Source organism: Littorina saxatilis, linkage group LG3, assembly GCF_037325665.1.
Source record: "Littorina saxatilis isolate snail1 linkage group LG3, US_GU_Lsax_2.0, whole genome shotgun sequence".
NCBI classification, from domain to species: Eukaryota; Metazoa; Mollusca; class Gastropoda; order Littorinimorpha; family Littorinidae; genus Littorina; species Littorina saxatilis.
This window is the reverse complement of record NC_090247.1, coordinates 16468696-16481651: the sequence shown is the minus strand read 5'-3', so window position 1 is coordinate 16481651 and position 12956 is coordinate 16468696.

Here is a 12956-nt window from a genome sequence, read left to right as displayed (position 1 = left end):
TAGACAAAGCAAAAAAAGAATATTTTGAAAACATGTCCAGCAAAGTGAGCGATTACAGAGATGCTGGAAAAATGTGGACCAAAATAAGGAAATTCAAATGCAGACACAAGCAGGCTGAACGTCCTCTTATGCACGAAGGAAAAAAATATGAAAGCCTTCCTGAAAAAGCAGAACTGTTTGCAGATATTTTTGCAGCAGCAAGCCAAACAGATAAACTGTTATGTGAGCAGGAACTCTTCCGTAAGAAGTGGGAGGATAAACAGGACTTAAACGACCCAGAACTCAACCCTTCCTTAAAAATAAATGCTCCCTTATCCATCCAAGAACTGAAAACGGCTATAGCATCGGTGACAAAAGTCCGATCCGCCTGTGGTTCTGATCCAATAAACTATCAGGTCATACAACATTTACCAAACCAAGGATTAAATCTTTTACTGGATTTTTATTCAACATGCTGGAAGTCTGGCCTGATTCCCTCAGCTTGGAAAGAGGCTGTTGTGATCCCCATTTTAAAGCCTGGAAAACCAAGAGCTGACCCTTCCAACTGGCGCCCTATATCTCTGACCTCCCATCTGAGCAAAATCTATGAAAGAATACTAAAATCCAGACTAGAAGATGAAATGGAAAGAAAAAAGGTAATACCCCTGTGCCAAGCCGGTTTCCGTCGAGGCAGGGGTGTCTCGGATCACATTGTAAAACTGTCCTCCAAAATTAAGAAAGCTCTCTCACGCAAGAAGTCTCTCTTTGCTGTCTTTTTTGACATCAAAAAAGCCTACGATACAGTATGGCACCAACGATTGTTGTTCAAATTGAAGCAATTAGGCATCAGTGGTAATATGTTTCAATACATAAAAAGCTTTCTACTGAACAGATCCTTTCAAACTGATTATAAAGGTGCCAAATCATCCACTCGCAAAGTTGACATGGGAGTGCCACAGGGCTCAGTAATAGCACCACTGCTTTTTAGCATTATGCTGCATGACATATCGACAATTAAAACACATGGAGCCGAACTGACGCTTTATGCGGATGGTATTGCTCTATGCAAAGAGTATCAAAACAAAACCTATAAAACAGAACACAAATTCTCTATATGCGGGAGAATGGCTTCACTCTCTCTGCCGAGAAAACTGTATTCGTTGTCTTTACAAACCGAAAACTGGAAGATCGAGAAAAGATACAGTTCTCACTAGATAAATCTGTTGTCTCACCCAGTCAGCAGGTGAAATATCTGGGCGTACTTTTCACCTCAAATGGACTATGGACTGCTCACTTAAAGTATCTCTTAAGCAAAGCAAATAAGACCATCAACCTTCTTAAAATACTGGCTGCCCAACCATGGGCAAAGTGCCCAGTTATTCTAACAAACATCACCAGAGCTCTTATAAGATCAAGACTATCATATGGACAGGAGGCCTACTTCTCGTCGGCTCGAAAATGGCTTGATAAGCTACAGTCAGCGGAGTGTCGTGCCCTTCGGCTTGCCCTCGGACACCCAAGGCATTCAAAGCAGGCCATTGTATACCACCAAGCAGGATTCCTCCCTCTTGACATGTGGCGGCGTAAGTGCTGCGCAGATTACAATGTTCGAGCCAACACAGTGCAAAACTCAACAAAAGAGGAGCTACAACCGCATTACAATCATATCCAAAACAAAAAGGCCCACTTTGGCACTACTTTCTCCTCACTGGCTCAATTCAATGCTTCACTCTTTAGTGAAATCAGTGTCGACCCAAATGATGTGGCCCAAAACCCCATATCTCGTGATCCCTCATGGACAATGAAAGAAATGAATTTTGACACAGAATATTGCACAGCTACAAAGGATGATCAGTTATTACTCAGGACACAAGCCCTTGAGCACATTGATACTGTATACAAAGGCCATGTTCATGTTTACACAGACGGGTCAGTGTTGGATGACAAGAAGGCTGGCGCAGCTTTTGTAATCCCCAGCGATGACATGACTGGGAAATTTAAACTGTGCAACAGAAACTCGATCTTCTCAGCTGAGCTCCTTGCCATCTGCATGTCGCTTGTTCATCTCAATCTCAAGAACACTCCTCCTCAAAAGATAGCTATATTCTCTGACTCCAAAGCAGCCATTGAAGCATTAAGATCTAACAAAAGATCAAAAAGACATGACCTTGTCATTGCCATAAAGGAGCTGGCAAATAAAATTATAAAAAAAGGAAGCGAGATTAACCTGGTCTGGTGTCCAGCACACGTGAACGTGCCTGGCAACGAGAAAGCGGACAAAGCCGCTAAAGAAGCTGCCCAAGGCATAGGCGCCTCCGAGGTAGACCTGCCATTGTCTGCTTCTGAGATCAGTAGCCTTACAGACTCTCTTCTCTGGAGAGAATGGAGGAACAAATATATGCACAAGGCTATAAGCTCTGGCTGGCTCATTCGGGAAGCCCCATCAAAACAGATGAACACCTATAATGCATGCCCACGTGTAATAAAAAGGATTAACCGCCTAAGGGCAGAAGCTGGGAATTACCAATTTCTAGAGCTTAAATGCACCTGTCAATCCGACCTCACCATTGCTCATTTGACTTTGGAGTGTGATTTGAACTCATGCCACTTTCAACCCCTGACTCAGTTTATAAACTCAAATAGAAATATTCTGCCAAATACCTCAAAGGAAAAATTAAGCTATCTTTTAAGTTTTAATAAAGACCTTGGGTGGCAAGGTCCCAAACTTATCGCTGGACTTATGCACACGCACCCACTTGGTCCCTGGATATGAAGAGACGTTGCTGCGGCTGACGCCATTGCTTCTCATACAGCTACTATATATTTTTATCAGAACTTTTAAAAATACCATTTTATATCCAAGTATCTCTTAACACCATTTTTAATTAGATGAGCGAGAGTGTGCGGGGGGCGGGAGGGTGGTGAACCACTGTACATAAAGGGAAAGTTTGTGTGCGTGCCTGTGTGTGTTCTTAATCTAAGACAAATGTCGCCAATGTTTTTACAGAGTGACGTTAAATAAACGATTTTATCATCAAATCTGTCTGTATGTTCTGGCATGTGAGAAGCCACAGCAGATAATATAGGGCTAAGAAATAAGCTCTAAAATTCTCAATCCCGTTTGACAGGACTTCGCCTTCAAAGGTGATTGTGGTGAACCGCCACGCTGTCTGTCTCTGTCTCGCGCCGTTCACCCCAAATTCCCGTTTCTGAGTAACTATTTTTAGAATGTCACTGCGCTGTCCAGAACGCTTCCCTTGCACCCGTAAGTTGTTCTTACTGTCAAAGTGAAAAGGTCGAATCAATTTATAGCCACGCGAAAAATACACTCTCACCTATCTCTATATATTTATAGATATAGATATACATATATATATATACGGCTTCTCTGTGTGTGTGTTTGTGTGTGTGTGTGTGGGCAAAAACCTGTGGATTGTAGAGTTCTGTTTGTGATGGGGTCTAGCGGCTTTTGTCTGTCTGTATGTTCTGGCATTTGAGAAGCCACAACAGATAATATAGGGCTAAGAAATAAGCTCTAAAATTCTCAATCCCGTTTGACAGGACTTCGCCTGCAAAGGTGATTGTGATGAACCGCCACGCTGTCTGTCTCTGTCTCGCGATTCACCCCGGCGAAGCCGGGTATTCCTCTAGTCTATCTATATATATATACGACTTGTGTCTGTGTGTGTGTCTGTGTGTTTGTGTATCTGTGTGTTTGTGTATTTGTGTATTCGCCATGCACGGCCAAAGTTCTCGATGGATCTGCTTCAAATTTGGTGGGCATATTCAGGTAGACCCGGGACACGACACAACCTGGTCGATATTTCAACACGTGCTCTCAGCGCGCAGCGCGGAACCGATTTTGGTTCCACCTCAGCTATTTTGGTTCCACCTCAGCTACCCGGGCCCCCATACCGACACACCAAAGCCAAAGTTCTCGGTGGATCTTTTTCAAATTTGGACACCGTATTCAGCTACACCCCGGACACAATATCATCGATGAGATATTTCAACACGTGCTCTCAGCGCGCAGCGCTGAACTGATTTTGGTTTTTGTGTTCATTTCACCATTATAAGTAACTCTTCCTTATCTTCTCCAGTGTTTGGCGTTTATCTCCCTTCCTTCGTGTGGCTTTCCCGTTCAGTTGTAAGTTACTACTATTTTTAGAATGTCACTGCGCTGTCCACTGCGCTGTCCACAACGCTTCCCTTGCACCCGTAAGTTGTTCTTACTGTCAAAGTGAAAAGGTCGAATCAATTTATAGCCACGCGAAAAATACACTCTCACCTATCTCTATATATTTATAGATACAGATATGCATATATATATATATATACGGCTTCTCTGTGTGTGTGTGTGTTTGTGTGTGTGTGTGGGCAAAAACCTGTGTATTGTAGAGTTCTGTTTGTGATGTGGTCTAGCGGCTTTTGTCTGTCTGTATGTTCTGGCATGTGAGAAGCCACAGCAGATAATATAGGGCTAAGAAATAAGCTCTAAAATTCTCAATCCCGTTTGACAGGACTTCGCCTTCAAAGGTGATTGTGGTGAACCGCCACGCTGTCTGTCTCTGTCTCGCGCCCTTCACCCCAAATTCCCGTTTCTGAGATACTATTTTTAGAATGTCACTGCGCTGTCCAGAACGCTTCCCTTGCACCCGTAAGTTGTTCTTACTGTCAAAGTGAAAAGGTCGAATCAATTTATAGCCACGCGAAAAATACACTCTCACCTATCTCTATATATTTATAGATATAGATATACATATTATATATATACGGCTTCTCTGTGTGTGTGTTTGTGTGTGTGTGTGTGGGCAAAAACCTGTGGATTGTAGAGTTCTGTTTGTGATGGGGTCTAGCGGCTTTTGTCTGTCTGTATGTTCTGGCATTTGAGAAGCCACAACAGATAATATATAGGGCTAAGAAATAAGCTCTAAAATTCTCAATCCCGTTTGACAGGACTTCGCCTGCAAAGGTGATTGTGATGAACCGCCACGCTGTCTGTCTCTGTCTCGCGATTCACCCCGGCGAAGCCGGGTATTCCTCTAGTATCTATATGTTTTTGGAAGCAGGGACCGACAAGGAATAAGATAAAATTGTTTTTAAATCGATTACGGAAAATTAATTTTAATCATAATTTTCATATTTTTAATTTTCAAAGCTTGTTTGTAATCCAAATATGACATATGTATATGTTTTTGAAATCAGAAAATGACGAAGAATAAGCTGAACGTAAATTGGGATCGTTTTATAATTTTTTTTTATTTTTTTTTTACAATTTTCAGATTTTTAATGACCAAAGTCATTGTATAATTTTTAAGCCACCAAGCTGAAATGCAATATCGAAGTCTGGGCTTCTTCGAAGATTGCTTGGCCAAAATTTCAATCAATTTGATTGAAAAATGAGGGTGTGACAGTGCCGCCTCAACTTTTACAAAAAGCCGGATAATTATGACGTCATCAAAGGTATTTATCGAAAACAATTTAAAAAATGTCCGGGGATATCATTCCCAGGAACTTTCATGTCAAATTTCATAAAGATCGGTCCAGTAGTTTGGTCTGAATCGCTCTATACACACACACACACACGCACACACACACATACACCATGACCCTCGTCTCGATTCCTCCCTCTACGTTAAAACATTTAGCCAAAACTTGACTAAATGTAAAAACATACAGCAGCTATACCTGGGTGTTTTAGGCATCCGTGTTGTCACGCATATTGCGCATACATATCTAATCACAACAACACTACTCTCCACATAAACACACACAAATGTTGCATATAGATATTCCTTCTCTCTGATTTCGTCATTTCTCACTATCTATTTCCCCTGCTCTGCAAAGTACTCAAGCGGGGTGTCCGGGTGCTGCGAATAACTCTGCAAACAATTGTGATTTGGAAACAAGAACAACCAGATCGGCAACAGCAACAGCAACAACAACAACACCAACAACAACAATGACAACAACAACAATGACTTGTTTTCGTTCATTGCTTAGATCATGGGCAACATGTTCTGCAAAACAGTCTGCAATATATTCTGCGATTATTTAAATTTTGAAGGATTCTGGGTGCAGAACCCAAAACAAGAGTACGATATTGCGGAAAATCATCTGAATATCAGCAATTCATGAATAAAGATTTGATTTGCTGATACACATCCTGATTGCCAACCCACCCAACAATACCATACATGAATACGAACATACTTAAACGATCAGCTGGTCCCCAAGAGTTGGTTTATTTGTGTTGCTTTTTGAGGGTATGGTTTTTAAATTCTGAACTTTTAACTCTGTCTGTATGCAATCCAACCATCCGACAACAAATCAAACAAACAAAACGTTCAGAGAAACCCGGATCTTCCTGCTGCATGTATCAAATAGCATAAAGAAAATCAATGATTTTGTCCCGCAGGTCGAATAACACGTTTACGGATTTGTTCATGGCTATTCTTTTGTTTAAATGTATTCTATAATGTTTCGTAAAATGTAAGCCCAGCTAACACGGAAAGGACGCATCACTTACCCTCAGGTTATTCGACGTTGGTGTACTTTACCGGTGTAATCCCGGTTGACCGTATCTCGTTTCTCCGTATCTGGTTTCTCCGTTTCCTATTTCACCGTATGCAGTCACTGAAATGACGTACTAATAGTGCCGTCTGACCGTATGGAGTACTCGCTCATGTTAATTTGTTTTTCATTTGCGAATGCCGATCACAAACACACACTTTGAACAAAACTACGCTAAAATAATTTTCTCCCTTTAGTTAATTAACAGGTGTAACACACACGCACAAGCACATATATACAGACACACACACACACACACACACACACACACACACACACACACACACACACACACACACACACACACACACACACACACACACACACACGTTTATGTCATGCCAGGCAGTGTCACACACATGCATTAAAACAAAATTAATATTCAAACAAAAACGAAATTTATAAAAGTTCTTCTGAAGATATACTGTACTCTGACCAGCAGTCGAGAGAGTTTTCAGGTGAAGGAATATGCCTCTAATTCATCGAATTATGGAAGCCAGGGACGACCTTATGGGGATCAGGGTCCACATTCTGGAAACAGTTTGTACATTTGTGTTCGATAAAGTCTAAGTGTCTGGTAACTACCGCCAGGTAATTGTTTGAGTTTCCCCGGTGTTCATTACAGTCCGGGAGAACCGCCATAGCTATCAGGGTTGGTTAATTTTAGAATGGGGAATTCGCTGGGCTTCTCTATCTCTGTGCATATCAACTGAACCTTTCTGCCCGCGCCGTGAACGCTAAGCATGCTAAAGCAACACACACACAACCAGAATCAAGAGCAACGAATAGTCTACTTGCCAAAAAGAGTACCTGGAAATGTCTGTTCCTGCAAACTTTTATGACGGAAATGTAATCTATAGGGTATGTAGAGTCAAATTAGCTTGGTTGCCTAAAGATGCACTTTGGGAAATTCTCAGAATCCAAGATGGCCGCCCAACGGTCATCTTGAAGATGGTCAATATATAACTTTTGATCCAGATGGGCCAAAGAGTCGTGTAATACCTCAATATAGGTTTTTGTGATGTCAGCGAGTTCATTTCTGAGGTTGGTTTGTCAATCCTGTCAACAGAATCCAAGATGGCCGCCAAGATGGCCGTTAAAATATCTAAAAACACATTTCTCGCCATATCTGGGTTTCTAAAGCAGCTAGATTCATGATCTTAGTGCTGACCATGTTTCCAAAGGCTGGGAAGCCGTTCTGATATCACCCAGATGCAAGATGGCTGCCAAGATGGCAGGTAAACGTCATTCACGCTCAAATCAATGTCACACAAAAATAAGGAAAACGCCATATATTTTTTGTCTTTTGTCTGAAAGAACATGTTAGCATCCAGTTAAAGAGGCAACTTTCATGACCTCAATTAAGCTGCAGGTGGGAAAGTCCATGTCCTAAAGCAGCTTAGCTGCCACGCCACGACCGAAATAGAACTCTACTGCTCTTGCGTTACAGCAAACAAACGATTTAAACTTTGAAACCATATCTCCTTCTTCATTGTCAGCTTCTTTCTCGTCTTACTGGTCGTCTTCAACAAACTCCTCCTCTTCCTCCTCCTCCTCCTCCTCTTCCTCCTCTTCTTCCTCCTCCTCGTCCTCCTCCTCCACTACAGGCTCATGCTTCGTGTAAGGACTGCAGCAGGCATCTCCTCCCTCGCAATAACAGTATTCAGTGCACGTAAGTCTCCCACTGTGGCAACTGCACTTCTTCTCGCTGCACGCTTTCCCCTCGGCGCTGCAACTACAGCTCACGACATCTAAGAGCTGCTGCGGTGCTAACGGCGCATTAGAGAGCGATGGTATTACAGCACCAGATTCATCGACATCCCATCCAAAGCAGCGGATATCATGAGCCTCGGCTGGTGGATCTTTCTGGTCTGCTGCCTTCCACAACATCATCTGCAGATGTGCTCGAAGAGCATGCAGCCTCAGGTTGCAATCTGTTGGTGGTAGCCTCTTCAGAGGTGGTGGTTTCTTCCTGCCCAGATACAGTTTGGATCTTGCACCATTGAGGGACTTGGCCTTCTTCTGACTGTACAGCGCGAGGAAGAATGAGTCGGCAGTGGCCTTAAGTTGGTCATGACTGACGTCTGGCTCCCCAAGGACATCTTGCAGGCCTGGGATGTCGCTGTTTCCAAGCACCTTGAGCGCCGACTTCTTGCCCTTGTAACAGGGGTACGACACGGTGTCGCAGCCCGATAAGGCGTGCACGCCGAGTAGCTGACCATACTTGTCCACTGTTGCGCGAATGTCAAGCACCGTGCCATCCCACTTCTCCATCTGGATGCTCTTCTGTATCCTCTTCCTCCATGCCCAGTACACGAGAAGGACGAACACATCAGTGTCGTCACACAGCACCCTGATCGTCTCCACCCCGCCTGCTGCAGCCTTCAGCATGCAGCTGCACAGCGTGATATCCGCCTCCTCATGGGTGACAAGACAATCGAAACTGCTGACAAGCTCCACGTTGTTCTGCAGAGGGTATCCACAGAGAATGTTGCTGAGGAGGCGTTTGTTGTTGGCGTTTGTTGTTGGCGTTCTTCGTGATAGCTTCTCTGTGTGGGAGGGGGGTTGTGGGTGTCAGACGGAAGTCCTTTGATCCTTCCCCTGCCCTCCTCATCCTCTCGTGGTCCTTCGCAGTTGGCTAATTCTCATGGTACCTGTCAAACAACACCAGTTTCTGTGCTGCTGGAGGATAGCGGCTCAGTCGAGCGCAGAAACTCGCGACAAGATCTCCTGCTGTCCCCGCAACAGGCCACACAACATGGTACAGGAGCTGGCTGGCGTCGACCAGCACCACGTCTGGTGCAGGGGCGTTGTTGACCGGCACACCAAGACACTTGACGAGCACAGCCTTGTCTCCTTTCCTCAAACACCCGAACTCGTCGTTGAGAGATGGAGGTACGGGACTGAGTTCGTACTTGAAGATGTCTGTCGCTTTCACGCCACGTTGTTGCCCAATGATCTGAAGCCGTACGAATAATGTTCCAATGTCAAAGATGGCCTTGTCTTTCACAACCACTACCTTTTTCATCTCCTGCATGGTCTTCACTTTCCTCTCGATCGGGCCATGGAATGTCCCGTGAAGCGAAGCGGCGAACTGCTCACTTTGAGTGCTGCCGATCTTCAGTGCATCTTGGACATTTACTTTTGCTGGCGCGATCTGCCCGTTGACGATGTTATACAGGTCAGTGGACTCAACAAGGAGAGGGTGCGAGTGCTTCTGCAGTTCCTCTGCAATCTTCGTCCGGTCTGCTGCGTCCATCGCTCGTTTTCTTTTACCTTCCTCTTTGTGCTTGCTCTCCTTCTGTCCATCCCCACCATCGAGACCCATCGGCTTTTCTGAAAGTTGCCTCTTTTAACTGGATGCTAACATGTTCTTTCAGATAAAAGACAAACAATATGGCGTTTTCCTTATTTTTGTGTGACATTGATTTGAGCGTGAATGACGTTTACCTGCCATCTTGGCAGCCATCTTGCATCTGGGTGATATCAGAACGGCTTCCCAGCCTTTGGAAACATGGTCAGCACTAAGATCATGAATCTAGCTGCTTTAGAAACCCAGATATGGCGAAAAATGTGTTTTTAGATATTTTGACGGCCACCTTGGATTCTGTTGACAGGATTGACAAACCTCAGAAATGAACTCGCTGACATCAAAAACCCCTATATTGAGGTATTACACGACTCTTTAGCCCATCTGGATCAAAAGTTATATATTGACCATCTTCAAGATGACCGTTGGGCGGCCATCTTGGATTCTGAGAATTTCCCAAAGTGCATCTTTAGGCAACCAAGCTAATTTGACTCTCCGTACCCTATAGATTACATTTCCGTCATAAAAGTTTACAGGAACAGACATTTCCAGGTTTCATACATGACATAGAAGGCTGGCTCGTACACTAGAACGGGCCCCGCAGAGTACTACACCTGGTCGGTGTGCATAAGAGAGAAATTCGCGACGACTTCGAAAGTTTTGAAATACTTTGACGGGCGCAGTGGCGTGGTGGTAAGACGTCGGCCTCCTAATCGGGAGGTCGTGAGTTCGAATCCCGGTCGCTGCCGCCTGGTGGGTTAAGAGTGGAGATTTTTCTGATCTCCCAGGTCAACTTATGTGCAGATCTGCTAGTGACTTAACCCCCTTCGTGTGTACACGCAAGCACAAAGACCAAGTGCGCATGGAAAAGATCCTGTAATCCATGTCAGAGTTCGGTGGGTTATCGAAACACAAAAATACCCAGCAAGCCTCCCCCGAGATCGGCGTATACTGCCTGAATGGCAGGGTAAAAACGGTCATACACGTAAAAATCCACTCGTGCTAAAAACATGAGTGAACGTGGGAGTCTAAGGCCATGAACGAAGGAGAAGAGAAGAAGAGAGACTTTGGACGTTATTTCCTCAATTTGGTACGGAAAATGGCTTACCTTGGAAGCTAACGAGGAAGTAACTGAGGGTAAATTTACTGCAGCAAGAACCAGGAGTACACACGCTGCGTCCAAAGTTTCTCCGTGCAAAATGGCAGGGCCTTTCTTCGGTTTTCGAGGTCGCATACGACGATATCGCATTTAACGGCCCTTACCAATCCATGTGGTAACCTCCATCGCAGACTACGTTTGCAGGGCATTCCGGTTTTAAAAGCAGCCCATTCCCCAATGTGCTCAGACACAATATCGAAGACGTCAAATGCGGAAAGCAGCCTTCTTCCTATATGCCTTAAACCAATCCAATCTTGACTTTGAACTTAACATAAACATACGTCCTCTTCACAATTAACGAGGAAAAGCATAAATTACTAATACGTATACATATGTACACCAATTAAATTTCGGACAAGCATTTTCCCAGTTAATATTATAAAAGTCGCAAATTATCTTTTGTCTACTACACCTTATAATTATATTGGTACCCCCAAATAATGTTCTACCTTTTCAACGTTACCAGTAACCCAAACTTTCCCTCTAAGCAATGTACAATGTAGTTTCGTCCATTCGTTCTATTGTACCAATACACAATCATTTGAAAAACAGTTCTACATAATCAACTTCACTACCACATATAAAACAACATTTATTATTCTCCCGAACATTCAGGCCAACAGTGTCCTTGTCATAGACAGTCATCACATGAGGGGATCGGTCCTGTAACTTTACCGCTCGGTTATACTCTTGTAAGCCCTTATCGAGGTTTCATAAATCCCTCTTAGCGGACTAATCGAACTCGAGGGATTGTTTTGTCCTGTTAATGAGTTACATTCTTCTTTTTTTTTTAAAGAATTTAGGCTCAGGCATTTTCTGCGCACAACGTGTTGGGTTATACGTGCGTGCGTCATGCTGGGGGATACAGAACGTCGACGCAGTCCCACCATAGGCTTAAATGCTGAATCAATTCGATAACATTGGACGGTCGATTGTCATGTCAATAGAATACTACAATATTTTGAAATTGCCTACAGCTCTACCAAGAACTACTTCTACTTTATACAGCAACAACATCCAATTTCTGGCACAGCTGTGAAAAGCCCCCCCCCCCCCCCCCCCCTCGGATTATTTATTTATGTCATTGACCAAAAGAATTGCATAACCATACCAGTAAAAATAGACAACGTGCGAAAACATACGGTAGCCGTGGTAGCTAAAAAATAAACACCAGATAGTTGTGATTTGGGTCCCTACAAAACACGGATCCATAACGACAGTTATCAAAATATTGAAGGGAATGCAGTCACAACAATAACAGCTGTTCGCTTTACGTAGGGGAAGGTTGCCTAATATGGACCAATGTGTGTTTCTTGCGGATAACTAGCTTGTTTTCTTGCGGAGAAGTTTCATTTGTGTTCGGTAGTCCTTCTCTCTTCAATTAACCGTTAGGCCATATTAGAACGAATAACCTTTGACAGACATTCAGCAAACATTACAGAAACAAAATGTTACAGACACAAATCACAAATAGACCATATTAGGAGCCTGGGTGCCTTATATGGACCAGTGAAGAAACCTTCACGAATCGCTGAAAAAAAGGCCCCCTAATACTTAAAAAAGAACATGATACAACTTCAGGTCATACTAATTCAAATATGCTTTAGAATTATCTGTTTCGGTTTGAAGAGAACATTATTGGAAGCACAACAGGAAACTAAAAAAACTTATTAGAAACAGAGAGAACATAAATGAAGGTATTGACTTTCACAAAAAGAAGACTATTTTGTTATATTTGTCACATTTTCAGACTGAACGCTGCAAAAAGTGTTGCATAAAAAGAGGTAAAGCCTAACGGATTTGAGGTTTGTGTTTCTGCAACTGTTTTGACATGTGCAAGTTATCCAGAGAGGGTGAAAACAGCAAATGAAATTCGTTTGAGCGCTCTAGCATCGTTAGTTTGTCAAACACACACGCACGCAAAAAAAACACACA